Source organism: Gekko japonicus, unplaced genomic scaffold (genome assembly GCF_001447785.1).
Source record: "Gekko japonicus isolate JY-2015 unplaced genomic scaffold, Gekko_japonicus_V1.1 scaffold6982, whole genome shotgun sequence".
Taxonomy (NCBI): Eukaryota; Metazoa; Chordata; class Lepidosauria; order Squamata; family Gekkonidae; genus Gekko; species Gekko japonicus.
This window is the reverse complement of record NW_015171100.1, coordinates 9,898-19,794: the sequence shown is the minus strand read 5'-3', so window position 1 is coordinate 19,794 and position 9,897 is coordinate 9,898.

The window sequence follows — 9,897 nt, the reverse complement described above, 5'->3', positions numbered from 1 at the left end:
TGCTGGGAGCAGGGGGCGGGGCTTGCTGCATGTGCCCGCCCCCTGGGCTTGGAAGCCAGCCGGAACTCTGTTCCTGTGCGTTCCTGCCCAAAAATAGCCCCGTTCAGTCTCATTCAGAAACAGCAGATCCAGTCCACGGCTTCATTCAGTCCCATGGGCGTTAACCAATGTTCCCTCTAAGCTATGGAGTCTTGTGAGCAAAAGTTCTACTTTGTGAGCTACTGGCAATAAAGTTGTGAGCGAGCGATTTGGCTGCTGCATAAATTAGTTTGCTCCGGAGCCGTCCTTTGCTCCGGAGCCGTTAAAGGAATCATCCTATCGACACCTTGTTCTTTTGCTCTTTAGGTAAGTGAAGTTGTCCTTGGTGTGTTGTAAGCCCTAAAGAAAGCCCTTTTTAGAATTCCTGAAGAATAACTCTGCCGGTTGGCTCATCAAAATACCTGCTTGTCTCTGAAAATCAGCATCTACACTGCAGTTCCTTCTCAGTCTTAATAACTGGGGATATGGTAAGTTGCCCCTAAGATGACTTGGGTGGAAACTGTCTACTGCTAGGTACGAATTGGCATCTGTAGGTTTTCTATAAACGTCTGTCTGTACGGTACTGCCAGCCTGTCTAATTTCTACATCCAGAAGATGCACTTTAGAGTTGTCATACGTCATTTCTGATCTAATTGTGCTATGGACGCTGTTAATCAGTCAACCAAAAACAGTCAAGAGATTCCCTGGTTTCTTTCCAAATCAAAAAACTGTCACCCACAAACCTTTTGTAGGAAATAATATAATTTCTACAGATATTACTCTCCTGGAGGATAAATTTATTTTCTAATCTGTCCATAGACAGATTAGTCAGTTCTGGTGCAAATTTGCATCCCATAGCGGTGCTTGAAATTTGCCAGAAAAAATTCTCCTTGGAATTGGAAGAAATTCTTTAGACATAACTCAGCAAGAGGACATAGAAAAGATGTAGAGGGACTGGACTGTTGGTCTCTTTTTTTCCTAATACCTCCCATAGTACATCCAAAGCCTCATCTTGTCGTATATTGGCATAAAGGGAAAAGACATCTAGGCCGTTTGAGCCGGTATACGTGCCGGTTAGAAACGGACTATTTACGGGTGATCACACGGTCAACATCTGCCTCCCGTCCCCAGCCGTCGCTTTCCAGCACAACGACCCTATAAAGTGGAGTATTTTGATACCGGGTCCCCAAGTGGTGTTTTCCTGCTTCTCCGGTTCCAGCCGCATTTTCCCCATGTGATCGCTCCTCCACCGGTGTAGAGCCACTTCCTGTTCCTGCTCGAAAGCTGCCCGAGGCTTCCACCTTTCGCCCGCCATTTTTTTTTAAAGTGTCGGCAATATGCGCTTGGGCGGAGCTTCGCCCCGCTGTTAGTAAAACCAAAGTTTAAACGGTGCCTAGTTTTGCTGTGTATACGAGTTCGGGATCTCACAGAGGCCAGTTTCGGGGTAAAAGTGTGAAGGGAAGTGTTCCTTTCAAGTTGAAAGGGAAGTGTTAACGGCAGTTGGGTTGAAGGGGAAATTGCTGTTCTGCACACCCGCGAAAATGTTAATACTAAGGACGGCCGTCTGCACGCATGCCCAAACTGAGAGGGAAGAAACCTGTGTGAACGGCCGGGAGCGATGTGGCTGCACAGCGATCCGGAACAAGGAGGTAAGTGTGATCACGATTCTTCCAGTTTTTTTTAAAAAAAAAAACAACCACGCCTTAGACCGGAGCGGTTTAAACCGCTCCGGCACGCCATCTGACCGCACCCCTAGAGTGAGAAAAAACAACTCTTCTGCCTGTAATTGTATGTTGTTAATGTGGTTAAGAAAAATCCATAGTGTCTCTTAAATCGGAACCAGTTGTCTGGACAAAGGACTCGAGGAAAAGGTCTAAAACTGGGCCAAAGGTTCCAAAACGGAACCACTACCAGAAACAATGGGTCTTCCTAAAACAGGGAAGCTGCCTTTATGTATTTTTGGTAAAAGGTAGGATTGTGGCACCCTTTCCTCTTACGTTAGGAGGTAGTCATGTGAAAGTTTGTCTATAAAATGTCCTACAGTGTCTCCCTCCAGGAGTACCCGGAGAGCCAGTTTGGTGTGGTGGTTAGGAGCGCGGACTCTGATAAAATTTGGTTTGCTTCCCCACGCCTCCACATGCATCTGCTGGTGTGACCTTGGGTCAGTCACAAGTTCTGTCAGAGCTGTTCTCTCAAGGGCAGTCCTCGAGAGAGCTCTCTCAGCCCCACCTACCTCACAGGAGGGGAAGGGAAAGGAGATTGTAAGCTGCTCTGAGACTCCTTCAGGTAGTGAAGGGCGGGGTACAAATCCAATCTCTTCTCTTCTTCTTAATTAGTGTGGATGGATTTCCTCTACTCCTCATATAGTGCACTGTGTTATTCAGTTGTCTGTATGCCTCATAAGAACATAAGAGACGCCAGTGTTGGATCAGGCCAGTGGCCCATCCAGTCCAACACCCTGTGTCACACAGTGGCCAGAAATACCAGGTGCCATCAGGAGGTCCAGCAGTGGGGCCAGAACTCCAGAAGCCCTCCCAATATTGACCCCCCCCCCCAAGCACCAAGAAGACAGAGCATCACTTGCCCCAGAGCCCCTATCTATACCTTGTGGCTAAGAGCCACTGATGGACCTCTGCTCCATATGCTCATCTAATTCCCTTTTGAAGCCGTCCATGCTTGTAGCCACCACCACCTCCTGTGGCAGTGAATTCCATGTGTTAATCATGCCTCCGCGATTTACTCCTCCCTGTCCCAAATTACCACTGTTTCATCCTAGTCAGCTGGTTTGATAATAATATCTCTCCTTTGGCAAAGCTCTTTTAATGTCTGATTTTCTAGTTTAAGTTATGCCATACTGGTATTTCTTTTTCTTCTAATTGTCTTAATTCTTCTAGCACCAGTTTCTGGAAAACTAGTACCCTCAAGTTTTTAGTGGATGGATTAAATGTCGATTTAGGTTTTAAATTTAAAAAATTTCAAGACCAACACACCACTAGTCCCTGTGCTATCTTTTAAAAAATCAGCCACCTGTCAACCTTGGTTGCCATGGGATGTAGGGGGTGGTGGCGGCTGGAATGTACACTTTTGCTTCTACCTGCTTCGCTGCTGCTTCTAGTTCTCTCTCTCAGCTCAGATGTGTAACCTTGAGCCCCAGTCCTGACTGGTGTCGTATTTCTCTTGGGAATAATGAGCTGTTATTTTGGCAGGTCTCTAGCTTAGGTGTTATTGGTCCTGGGCCATTAGGGTCCAGCTTGCCTTAGGTATAATTGCTTGCTTCACGAGCTTTCTCCCCAGTTCTAACACAGAAGTGTTAAGAGTCTGGATCCTATCAATGTCTCAATAAACTTTTATTCTTTGAATGACTGTTGTTGGGAACTGATTTCTCCAGGGTTCTGACACCACCCTAATTTTTCTGATTATGGATTTCCACCAGTCATTGGAAAGAGCGGCGAAGACGTGGAGGGAGGAAAGACAGGCCGTTCCTTAATACCAAAAATTCCACCTCTGACATCTATGCTTTGGAAAGGTTAATCACCTCTGGGTTTTCAGACCTCTCTCTTGTCAATTGGTCCGAATTTTTGGGGTTTGTACCGTTTGCCTGATCTTAGTTCTTCGTTGGGACCTAAAAATCATCTTCTCTCCTTTTATTTTGTTGTTTCGGAATGTAGGTTCTCCTACATGCTTGTTAGCACGTGCGGCTTTGTCAAGAGCATTGGTTCCAAAATTAATATGGCAACCTTGAGGAAGAATTGTGTTTTGAAATGGTCTTCATATCCGGATGGGTCCGTTGGTCGCTGCCAACACTCCCTCTAAGCTGTGGAGTCTTGTGAGCAAAAATTCTACTTGGTGAGCTGCTGGCATTAAAGTTGCGAGCGATTTGGTTGCTGCATAGTTTGCTCTGGAGCCATCCCTTCCCGAGCTAAGGCAAAAATGTGTGAGCCGGAGGCTAAAAAACTGAGCTAGCTCACACTAACTCAGCTTAGAGGGAACACTGGTTGTTGCTGCGTAAGCTCTATGAAGAAGCCAACCTGCTGTGAAATCAACCAGGGACTTTTCATTTGAACTTTTAAAAAAAATGTATTTGATTTTTCATCAACCTTTCTTCCTTTTTAAAAAAACTTTTATTGAAAGAACTTTTGCCAACAATACAGAAAAATAAACAAGAATTGCAACATGTCTTATGGGCTACATGAGCAGACAAAATAGCAGTAAACGTCTAATAAACATTCAAAGTATGTATTTTTTGTGCCCGATTTAGTTATTATCAGGAGTCATTTCCTGCGAGAGCACACAGGAGCGGAGCTCTGGCAGTAAGGAGCCCAGGGGCGGACACATGCAACAACCCCCACCCCTGCTCCCAGCAGCCCTCAGTCGGGCCACGAGGAGCAAGAAGCAGCCAAGTAAGTTGCAGAGCCTCCCCGGCCTGCCTTCAAGTACAAGCTCTCCCTTCTCTGCGAGGGCAGATCTGCGCGTTCCCCTCTCCAAATAGCTAGCAATCCAAAACAGTCCAGTGGAGCCTGAGGGGTGGGTGTTGCCTTCTGACACACTTCCAGTGATGTCAGGGGGTGTGGCATATGCAAATAAGTTATGCTAATAAGTTATTCTAATGAGCTCCTTTTCTCTTTTCTAAAGAGCTCTTTTGCTACGAAATGACCCCTGGTTATTATGAATTTGTAGTCTGAATGAGAGAAAATAATTGTCGTGCGTAGTGAATAGTGCGTAATCGCAGGCTCGGTATAACTCCTAGTAGAAGCTTAAAGTGGACAAACAAATAAAGGATTAAAAATAAAGAGGACAGTATGTTTAGATCAGCACTAAATCCCTATAGAACCTATTCTGAGGCAAGATGTTGTTTGAGATAGTGAATTCATAAAAAAGGGAACCATTTCTCTACTAAATTAGTTTGATGGACTACATGAACACTGTCCATCGTTTTTGTAAAATTAATAGGAAATAATGAATTGGAGAATTAATTTGCACCCACCTGGCGGTCGGCAACTGTGCTGTTACAGCCCGTTTTCCTCAGCTCCCGAAACCATGAGATTTGTGTCTCTCTCAAAAAAACCCCCAAAACTACGTCAGAAATGGTTTCACCTTCCTTTAATGGGCAACACTGTTTGTGATCTTTTGGCTGGACCTCTCCACCAGGTTTTTCAGCTCCTCTCCAGAACCTTTGAAGGGTCCGTGCGGCCAGGCGTCTCCCTTCCCTGGGGGGGCGTTGGGGTCTTCGAGGAAGGCCCCCCGGGTGGAAATTTCATGCAGCAGCTCATTCACATGATCATCGGAGGAAATCAGAGAACACTTTTGGACTTGCAGTTGGCTGAGCTTCTTGTAGACCTCGTCTCTCCTCTCCCGGATGGCCGCCACTTTCCCTTCCATCTCGTCCATCGCCCGTTTAAAGTTCTCTACGATTTCTTGCAAACTCATCTTTAAAAATTTTTAAATGTCTTTTCTCTGCGAATGGCTCTCAAGATCGACGCGCGTTCCTCTTTCTCCAAGGTCATCGGGCATGGGTCGGCTGCAGACGGTCCTTAAAGGACCTCGCCTTAGTGGGAAAGGCCTTTATTTGAACACAAAGGGTGGAAAAAACATTTTAAAACCAAGAAGAAGAAGAAGAAAGAAGAGGAAGAAGAAGAAGAAAAGGAAGAAGAAAAGGAAGAAGAAAAGGAAGAGGAGCCTGGATTTATACCCCGCCCTTCACTACCCTAAGGAGTCCCAGAGCAGCTTACAATCTCCTTTCCCTTCCCCTCCCCACAACAGACACCCTGTGAGGTAAGTGGGGCTGAGAGAGTTCTGACAGAAACGGCTCTTTTTCAAGAACAGTTCTTATCAGAGCTACGGCTTGCCCGAGGTCATCCAGCAGCTGCAAGTGGAGGAGTGGGGAATCAAACCCGGGTCTCCCAGATTAGAGTCCGTGCACTTAACCACTACACCAAATGCCCCGAATTTTCTTGACCTGTAACCAGCCCTACTTAGTCCCTCAGTCTCTTGACCACATGCCATGGAAGCTTTTTGGGTGACCTTGGGCCACACTCTCTCAGCCTCTCCCACCTCACAGGGTTGTTGTCAGGATAAAATGGAGGAGAGAAGGATAAAAGCCCTTGTGGAGAAAGGCGGGGTATAAAGAGCCAGTTTGGTGTAGTGGTTAGGAGTGCGGAGTCTAATCTGGGAGAACCGGGTTTGATTCCCCTCTCCTCCACATGCAGCTGCTGGTGTGACCTTGGGTCAGTCACAAGTTCTCTCAGAGCTGTTCTCTTAAGGGCAGTCCTCGAGAGAGCTCTCTCAGCCCCACCTACCTCACAGGGTGTCTGCTGTGGGGAGGGGAAAGGAGGTTGTAAGCTTCTCTGAGACGCCTTCAGGTAGTGAAGGGCGGAGTATACTTCCAATCTCTTCTTCTAAATTAATTGAATAAATAATGCCTCAAGAAGTTTAGCCTATCAGTTCTCAAAGGAGCTCGGGGCAACATTCGTGGTTCGATTTTCTTTCAACAACCACCCTTTGAGGTAGACTACGCTGAGAAGGCGACTGAACTCCAGGTCGCCTGTATGTGCGATTTACATGTTATAAAATACACAGCACCTGTTGGACAGTCAGATGTGAGCTGCGGTTACAGTTGCCAGTCTCTGGGGTGTAGAAAACAGTCAGTGTCAACCGTGATATATTTATAAAAGGAACATCACTCTTTTATAGATTTTTTTTTAAAAAAAGATCAGTACTAATACTAATGAATTTCGGTACATTCATACAAGAATCAGCATCGAAAAAATGATTCCACATGTTGACGAGCACAGTCCAATGAAGTCCTTACAAGCAGTAAATCTTCGTTGCGTCTTTCTTTGTCCTAATATTGGATTGTAGACAAATAGCATAAAAGGTCACAAGTCGGCAGACCGGCTTGCCCCGACACCTGTTTCGTAATGCTTCTTCAGAGCTGAATGCGTGTAGATTCAGGGAATCCTTTCCTGCTCAGTTCACCTCTGCATGCGGTCTCTGTGCCTGTCAATATCGTGGAATCATTTTTTGACGATTATTCCTGTACGAACGTAAAGAAACGCATTAGTATTAATACAGATCTATTTTTTAAAAAAACTCTATCAAAAAGAGTGCTATTCCCTTCATAAATATATCATGGTTGCCGTTGACTATTTTCTACTCAGTTATCCCGTGATCTCTCTTTGGTTCTCCTATCCAACTCCTGCTTGGGAGTTGGAAGGTGGACTCACAGCATTAGGAGGAGGAGGAGGAGATTGGATTTATACCCCGCCCTTCACTCGGAGTCTCAGAGCAGCTTACAAACTCCTTTCCTTTCCCCTCCCCACAATAGACACCCTGTGAGGTAGGTGGGGCTGAGAGAGCTCTGACAGAAACTGCTCTTTTTCAGGAACAGCTCTGACAGAACTACGGCTTGCCCAAGGTCATCCAGCAGCTGTGAGTGGAGGAGTGGGGAATCAAACCCGGTTCTCCCAGATCAGAGTCCGCGCATTTACCCACGACACCCCATTGAAGCCCCTCCCCTCCCCAAACCCCTCCCCCCTCAGACTCCACCCTCAAATCTCCAGGTATTTCCCGACCCAGAGATGGCAACTCTAGATTTTCGTCAAATCTCCCCTCCGCAAGACTGCTTCATTTCATAATCTACAATCTCCAGCCCCCATGTGACATTCTCCCCAGTGTGACCCACTCCCCATATTAAGTCCCCTCCCCAAACAAACCCCCGTCGGCTTCCGAGTCTTGAAACTGCTTGATTTTCACGAGGTGCCTTTTTTTGTCTCTCTTTCCCTGAGCCGATGTGTCAGGTTTTTGGGGAGCAAATGATCTTCTGACATCCTTATATTGCCACCTGTTGCCACGGATACACCCCCAGCCCATATGATCAAACCGAGTGATGTAACAGACAACGCCCCCTCCCCCGATTGTGTGCATTTAAAGAGGGGTTGAGATGGGAGTTGCTACCCCCCAGGTGGGGTCTGGAGATCTCCTGTGTGCATTTAAAGAGGGGTTGAGCTATGGAGATCTCCTGGAATCGCAACTGATCTCCAGACAGCAGAGATCCCCCTGGAGAAAACAGACCCAGAGGAGTTAGCTGTTAGTCTGCTGCTGCCAAATTGTAAAAAGCCCAGTAGCACCTTTAAGACGGACAAACTTTTTTGTAGCGTGTTGTACACACTGTTTATATGTAACACTGTTATGCACTCAGCACTCTGTCTGCCTTAATAGACTAACCTTAGGAGACTCCGTTAGCACTTATGACATAGACAGACAGACAGATATGTTAAGTGCCATCGATGATTCTAATCACAGAAACAGAAATCAATCATGAACATCTATTCAGATAGTCACTTTGGTTCATTGCTGAAAGGCATTCTGGGGGAAAATACTAAATGCTGACAGGCAGTAACTGACTGACCTTGCTTATAGTGGCCAGTTGGAATTGCGCATGCCCCTGATGTCAGCTCGCTTGCGTTAGATGAACACACCACCATGTACCCATCTCTGCTACATTAAGATACTTTTTTGTTAACTTCACAGCCTGAAAAGAAGGCAAATTGTTCAACTAAAGGAGGTATCTTTTTGCCTGAGAAAAAAGCCAACCCACAGGTTGGAGCCCAATCAGACTGGTGTGACGGATATGTGACAAAGTTTGATGGAACCAATAATTATGATTTATTCCTAACTGTCATAGGGGGTATAAAATTTTATGTCTCCCCTTGTAACCTTGGGGAAGAGCTGTGGGTATACGAGGATACAAAACCTTTTTGTGCCTCTTTTTCCCCCCCCCCCCTTTATTAATAAAGTTCAGCTTGGATTCCACTCTACAAGACTGCCGAGTGCTTTCTCGAATTGGGCCGGGGAAGCACAACCTGTGACGGAGTTTCTGTCTTACACAAGCTTTTGAGAAACATGGCTCTCGGCCTGATTTATAAATCGAAATATGCATATCTCGGCGTTCCTCTTGGTTCAACACTCATGCACCTGTGTAATAAAGCTGGTGTTCTTGGCCAAGCTAGCTGGGACCTCCAAGGAATACCAGGGTTGGGACGCAGAGGCAGGCAATGGCAAACCACCACTGAATGTCTCTTGCCTTGAAAACCTTTCAGGGTGACCCTACACTGTGACTTGGCGGCACTTTCCACTTGCCAGCAGCTCAAGTCGACTCTCCCCAGAAGCTAAAATGACCAGAGGCTATCGTACTTCGGCCACATGATGAGAAGACAAGAGGCGCTCGGAAAGACGATCGTGCTAGGAAAAGACAGAAGCAGCAGGAGGAGGAAGACCCGACGTGAGATGGAGTGACCCGATCAAGGAAGCTACGGCCTTCGGTTTGCAAGACCTGAATGCTGTCAGCACTAGGGCGTTAGAAGCAGTGTTCCCCCTAAGCTGAGTTAGTGTGAGCGAGCTCACTGTTTTTTAGCCTCTGGCTCACACGTTTTTGCCTTAGCTCGGGAAGGATGGCTCCAGAGCAAACTCATTGATGTGGTCGCCAAATCGCTCGCTCACAACTTTAATGCCAGTCGCTCACAAAGGAGAGTGTTTGCTCACAAGGCCCCACAGCTTAGCGGGAGCATCGGTTAGAAGCTACTGGAAGGTATTTCTCTCTCTCTCACACACACACACGACGTGGAGGTCAGACAACCCGAGCTAAGCCCCGCCCATTAACGAATTCACACCGCTTTCACAGTTTTCCTTTTATTGAGAAAAAAAAAACATTTTAGAAAATGGTAGTTGTGTGTGGGACAGAAGGAAAAGATCATTTCAGCAAGGAGGGGGGGGGGGACAAAAACGGAACCGTACGAGATGAGACACAGGTGGAGTGAATTGCGAACGGCCCCTTCTTCTAACCTGGACGAGACGCCTTCGCCTTGAAACACCCCCCCACCC